We start from the raw sequence: 7,257 nt of genomic DNA on the forward strand, positions 1-7,257 counted from the left end.
GGCAAACCTTCTCTCTACAAATATGAAGGGACTGCTTTGAAACCTGTGATCTGATGACTCAGTAAGACAACTATTACCACTGCACTAGACTTGCGCTTCTAACAAGAGGGAATGAGCATAATAAGTCCTCGGTTTATATGGGCAAGCGATTGTGTCATCATCAAAGCAGACATTTTGTACATATATAGCGGTGGTGGTTCTCAGAAGATGAACACGACACTGTCGTGGACCTGGGACTTCTGGTTCTGAGCGACACACTCAGAGATCCACATCAGGTTCCTGATCTCTTGCTCGCGGAGCCTGATGTACGCGAAGAAAACAACATAGTGGAACTACAAGGCCCATACCAGACATATCAACATAGCATGAATGGAGAATAGTTTTGAATCTCCAAGAGTGCAACTGTGATAGCATGAAGTGATTCTTATAATGCTACAACACACCAAAGCAAAATATATGCATACCTACTGCTCAAATGACAAGCATAGCCTCTTAACTTCCTCCTCATAAAATGCCTTATCCAACATCTGGCTTTTTCCATATGAAATCCTGGAAAATATAGACTGGTATGGTGGGTATTTCTCCATTGCACTACGAACCTACACGCCAAACAAACGAAGTGAAAAATGTGATTACGATTTACATAGGCATTCACTACAAATGGTAAAGGGGAGCCTTGGCATGTGGTAAAGCTGCTGCCTTGTGACAAGGTGGTCACACGTTCGAGCCGTGGAAATAGCCTCTTAGCACATGCATCAGGCTGTTCTTTATTCACTGCAAATGCAGCAATACAAGCATGACATCCAGAGGAACACACAAAACAATAATTTGTCATAAAGCAATGTATATATGTTACAAATACATTGTGCCATAGAAATCCTCTTATCCAAACAGGCCATAGAAAGATATTAATATTCAAGTGAGGAAGTCTAAATGTAACATCTTAAACAAAACTACAACACGTACTAGGAAAAAACCATAATATGGCACCAAAAAGCAAAAGGTGACTCCAACAAGCATGAAAGTTCAAAAGGCATGAATTAAAGACTATTGCAAGGTGTGTTATAATGAATAATGCATCAAACTCAATTAGAGACATACCTGGTCAACATCTTCACAAACGACCAGTTCTTCGTGACCATATGGGTACCTGAAGGGCATCAAATCAAAATTAAATCACATGAAAAACTGGACATTTTAACAAAAAATACCATTAGTGTTTCTTTAAAAGAAAACCCACAATAAACCAAAGTTGGAGTACAGCTTCCTGCGGTCATCTCTTGTCAACTCAGTACCAATAATGCAAAGCATAAAATAGAAATTAGGGTAGCATTAAGGCAATTTTGCATCCAACAAACTGCAAGATGTGAAGTTCGAAGTGCAAAATCCAACTCTCTTTACCTATTTATTGTAATGTTAACAACTCTTCTGTCAGCTTCAAATGAGATTATTGAGAATCTCAGCTGTTGCACCACCTAGTTTTTACACCAAAATAGTCATTTAGAAATTAGAGAGTAGACTAATTATCAACATAACAATTAAGATTATTGAGAAAATGTCATCAAAGCCATAATCTCGAGTACTACATACCTAGCAAAATTGGTAGAAGTCCTCAAGATATGCTTTGTAGAGAGATTCCTCATAATCTCAATATTCATGTCATCCAAATCCTACAAAATACCAACAGTTCTCATTACCTGATGCAATGCTACACATGTATGTAATGCAAATCCTACAAAATACCAATATTTCTCATTACCAAGGCAATGTTAGCTGTCAAGAAAAGTAAGAACAAAGATGAGCTGATGTTGGAGCACACATGTAATGCACAAATGATCAGCTGCAATTTTTACCTCGGATGTAATGCACTCTGAGAAATAAGGGGCCAGTGGTGTATCGACTAGAACCAATCTATAAAGCTCACGCATGTTTTGAGCAACAGCAAGTGATGCAATGTTGTTGAGCAGTAAGAAGGCCAAATGATTAGTATTCCATGTTTTTCGCACATCTCAATTGACAAAAAGGGGGGAAAAGAGCAACACAATAATAATACCTATCAAACATGCCCAATGGGTGGCATTTCTCCAAAAGTTCATTAACATCTCTCTCATGTAGTGTCCCAATAACAATATGGACAACATTATCAATCACGTGGCCATAATTGTGAAAAACAACATCCTTTTAGAATCAAACTACATCACTAGAGCTCGAAATGCTAGTATGTGTCGATGAAATATATGAAGAACGAGTCCAATTTCAATAAAAAAAGGAAGGATCAAAACAACACTTCCTCACTTACGTTATATATTGCAAGAATGTAGATAGTGGTTCAGTGGCCTGGCACAGCATGTGCTTGTAGTCATCGACCAGTTTAAGAGTGCACTTCTCCACAATTGTTGTTGTGTGCAAGGGTGAAGGTTCTGCAATTCATCCGAAATAAGTTTGACGTACAGTTGTCTCACAAAAATGCATTGAGCGAGCATATAATGCAAATACTTTCATGAAAACAATTCTCAACATTACTGAACACAAAACTTTGTGATTAGGCAGAACTCACTACATTGTTGTTCGAATAAATTGTATAGAGTGCAACATACCTTAGTATAGTATAGTAATGAAAATTTATGTATTTGGCATGACCATGGTATAGATGTGATAAGCTATACATGTTAACATTCTAGCGTGACAGAGACGGACACATGGTACGGATAAAGAGCCGAAGGTTACAGGTTTGGTAAAGTTCATTTTAGCGTCATCGTGGACCGACCGGGGCAGGGGCGGGCCTCATTCAATTCAAGGGTATTCAAATGAATACCCATTATTTTGGCAAAATAACTTCAATATATATATATGTATATAGTGTATATACATAAATAGAAAATGAATCAAATAAATAAATGAATTATGTTAATTTGGACCCAAAATATTTCCTTCCTATTTCTCATACCTAACTAATCTAATAGTTTGTCGTGGATCATGAGGCCCAATAGAGCGACAAAACCCACATTAGCACCTCACGACAAATAAATTCCCAAACCCTATTGTAGTCGCACCATAGCAGAGCCATCAGATGGGCCAGCCACCAAGTCGTGGTCACGTCTTATAGCCCCACATGCCATGGAGATACCAGCAACTTCGTTGCACCATTGTGGCTTCGCAGCACAGCTAGGTACCTAGACTTGACCGGCTAACTATCATTGCGTTGCATCTGGCCTCGTTGTTGCATCGTTTGTCGTCCGTCATCCGAGGCTTCAATCCACCATAGTCAGGCGCGTCACCACGTGCCAGGACAGACAGCCAGGGGGCAAGGTCCCATCGTGCCAATGTCCAAGCCCACCTAGCATGTGGCCACCCGACCTTGATCTCCCCTGATTTGCTGCTTGTAGTACTAGGATGTAGGTGGGACATTAGCAATTGGAAAATGCCAAAGAGGATAAGCAGCCAGCCAGCAACCGAGCAACAACAAACATATGCATTTCGATTTAAAACTTTTGAAATAGTTTCATGAAATTTGAGTTTAGTAGACTAGTTATTGAATCAGTTATTACCGTAGCGTGTGTGCTTAATTATAGGTTATACATATATATATAATTAATTAATTATATCGATAGACATGTTTTAATCTTCCAAAAACCATCTTATAAAAAATTCGAATACCCACTCTCTAAATCCTGGGCCCGCCACTAGACCGGGGTGCACGGTCGGACCGTCCGCGAAGGCTTTATCTGACATTTAACGACACATTTGAATGCACTTATAGTCGTTGATATAGCCGTTACTATTGAACGTTGTGATTCCAACCATTGATGTGCAGGGACGGACCGTCCGGGCTAGGAGCGCGAACCGTCCGCGGTTGGCAGAAAGTGGGCAACAACTAGGAAGTGGTTGGTGGCTATAAATACACCACAACCACCTCCATTCACTTCATCCAAGCATCATATTCATTCACATTCAATACAAGAGCATTCACTTCATCCCAAGACACATTCAAAGCTCCCAAGCTCATCCAAGTGCCATAATTGTTACTAGTGATAATTGGTGATTAGTGCCTTGGAAAGTCTAGAGAGAGTGTGATCTTTTGATTTTTCTTGTTGATCTTGTTGCCTGGCTTTCTTAATCGTGCTTTCTTCATCACTTTCTAAACTATCAAGTGACTTGTAAAGCTAGCAAGAGAAACCAAATTGTATGGTGATCCTTGCGGGGTCTAAGTGACCCTCGAGATTAAGAAGAAGCACTCAACCGATCTAAGTATTCGTTTGAGAGAGGGAAAGAGTTAAAAGAGACCCGACCTACGTGGCCTCCTCAATGTGGAGTAGGTTCTTTGGAACCGAACCTCGGGAAACGAATCATTATGTTCATTTGTGTTGATCATTACTTTACGATTTGATTCTTTCTCTCTGTAAAGTTCTCTTGCTTGCAATCTCTTTGAGTTAGCTTCCAAAGTTATCCACATTGATTGAGCAACTCATAGCAAGAAGAACTCTCTTCCGCACTCCAATTTCATTATTACTCATTCTAACTCTAACCCCGGACAAAGTTCGTGTTCAACGTTTAAAATTTATAGGTTTTGCCTGTCCACCCCCTCTAGGCGACTTTCAAAAATCTACCAATGGGAGGAGAAGAAATCTAGGAAATTTTTTTGTTACCACAGAGAGCTTCTAACCAGTTAGGATTTTTTTTGTTTCTTGTAAGCCAATTAAATCAATTTTGTTTTAAGTAATAAGTTCTTGTAAGAACTCAAACTTGCCTGCTTTCACCAATCCTTGACAATTCCAAATAACACCTATCATTCAGAATAATGATATTCGTCAAGGTTATGTTTGTGGCTTTTCCATTTATTAAGTGTACACCTAAATTTGGATGGCCCCCTTTTGTTCTTTTTCTGAGAGAATATTTTCTCTCTATCTTTGTAGGCTTCTTGTTTCTTACATGTGCCTCTACCTCTTTTTCATGTTCACTGTCAAACAAATCATTGATCATTTTGTCCATAGGTTCAGGTAAGCAGAAAGTTGAATCATTGTCATCTACAAGCATCTCAGAGATTTTAACAGAGGAAGTATGAATCAAGTTGGTCCTATCCCTTTCCAGATTCTTTATGTGGTTAAGGGAGAAGTTAATTTCATCAACATTACTACCTAAATCCATCTTCAATATTTCAGCTATATCAATCAATAGATTGTCATCAGAATTTAAGATAGTAAAGGGATTGAAGTTCATACCTTTGTTGAGGAAGGCATCTTTGGCTTCATCTCTGTTAATGGCCTTATGAGAGCACCTAGAGGGCGGTGAATAGGTGATCCTATAAAAATTAACACTAAATAACACAAACTTGGTTTATTAATGTTAGTGGAATAAAAACCAAGTTGATACGAATAGAGGTAGAGAGAAGAGAACTCTTCACTTGATTGTTCCTTTAAGATATGTATTAAACTTTGAAACAATAGCGCAAGTGAATATATGATAACTCTATGGAAGAAAGCAATCATAGTAGAAAGATGCACAAGTGACACGTGATTTTATCCCGTGGTTCGGTCAATGCCTACTACACGTTGTGGTGAGCTCCTTCGGTCAACGATTGCACTCAATCCCTCTCAAGTGATCCAAAGATCAAACTTGAGTACCACAATTTTCTTCCTTTTCTCAAGTATTCCCTTTGTGAGGAATCTCAACAAGTTGTAGTCTCTCACCCTTACAAGATTGATCAAAAGTAAACCAAAAGAGTAAGGGAGGGAATAGAAACACACATATGAGATAAACTTGCAGCGACTCACGCACACAAAACAAGAGAGAAGAGCACAAAGATAGCACATCGGAGTTACAACTCAAAACTAGTGCCCAAATCTCAATCTACTAAAGCAAAGGCGCGAATTTGATGTCTCGGCGTTGTTGGATGTTCAATGACTGCTTGGTCTCCTGCTCCATGCGCCTAGGGGTCCCTTTTATAGCCCCAAGGGAGCTAGGAGCCGTTTGAGCTCCATTTGGAAGGCTTTGGTTGTCTTCTGTTCGTGGGCGCACCGAACAGTCCGATGCAACACCGGACATTGAACAATGTCCTATTTCCTTCCTTTTCTAGCGAAGCCGACCGTTGCTAGCCACTAGTCTCGTGGCACACCAGACAGTCCGGTGGCACACCGGATAGTCCGGTGCTACCTTCTGACTGTTGGCTGAGCCACGTGTCATCCTCTGATCGCTTGGTCGACCATTGGCTGGGCGCGTGGCTGGCACACCGGACAGTCCGGTGCACACCGAACAGTCTGGTGAATTATAGCTGTGGCGCCCTATCTTTTTCCCGAGAGCAGCCTATTCACCGAGCTCGCTAGTCTAGGCACCGGACACTATCCGGTGTGCCGCAGGCTGGTGCAGGTTTGGCTTGCCTTGAACAAACTTTTCCAATTCAATTTCTCTCACTTTGAGAAGATACCTTTCTCTCACTTTGAGAAGATTCCTAGCACTTAGTAGAATAATGTTAGTACCAGAAAACAATTTACTAAGGCTAGAATCATACCTTGCTTTTCCATTTGCATCTCTTTAAGCCTCAGCTCATATTTAGACAAGACAGTATGTGTTGAGCATCTAACACCCAAACATAATGGAAATGGCCCAAAGGCACATTTCCCTTTCACTTATCTGCAACTTTGATGTCTTCTGTGGCTTCTAGTCCACAACTCTTTCTCGTACCCTCATTCTTACTAGAGATTTTGGCTTTACCTTTCTTGACTTTTGCCATTTGCAAGTCTTCTTGAACATTGTCATCTTCTTTGGGGCTTAACACATCCTCATGAGGATCACCAATATCCACCCCCATATATTTAACTAACCCTTCTAACTCTTGAGAGCTAAGGAGGTCTTCTTCACTGTCACCAAAATCCAGTTTCTCATCACTATCTTCTTTGTTTTCTTCCACCCCAGCTTCTTTCTCGATCTTCTTTCCATCTTTACCAATGGAAAGGCTTTCCCCTAGTGTTTGGAAGAGGAGCATGTTTGATTTCCTGCAGTCGAACCTGAAAGGGAAATGTGCCCTTGGGCCATTTCTAAGTATTTTGGTGATTTAGTATCCAACACAAGTGCCTAAGTGTTAAATGGTGGACAAAGTACAAATCAAGTATAAAGGTATGTTTCTCCGACTTAGTACATTGTTTTACAGACTAAAGTATTGTGTCTAAGTGCTGGAAACAGGAAAAATCAAGTTGAAATTAAAGATGACTTTGTTCAGCCAAAGTCAGCTCTGTCTGGGTGCACCGGACTGTCCGGTGGTGC

The 7,257-nt window shown here is 40.3% G+C and overlaps 1 pseudogene; it reads right to left on the reverse strand.

The window, feature by feature from the left end:
• Window positions 1–200: 200 nt before the first annotated feature.
• LOC109941902 (probable V-type proton ATPase subunit d) lies at window positions 201–6,979 on the reverse strand (annotated as a pseudogene).
• Window positions 6,980–7,257: the final 278 nt, after the last annotated feature.

The sequence above is a fragment of the Zea mays genome, chromosome 8 (assembly GCF_902167145.1).
Source record: "Zea mays cultivar B73 chromosome 8, Zm-B73-REFERENCE-NAM-5.0, whole genome shotgun sequence".
NCBI classification, from domain to species: Eukaryota; Viridiplantae; Streptophyta; class Magnoliopsida; order Poales; family Poaceae; genus Zea; species Zea mays.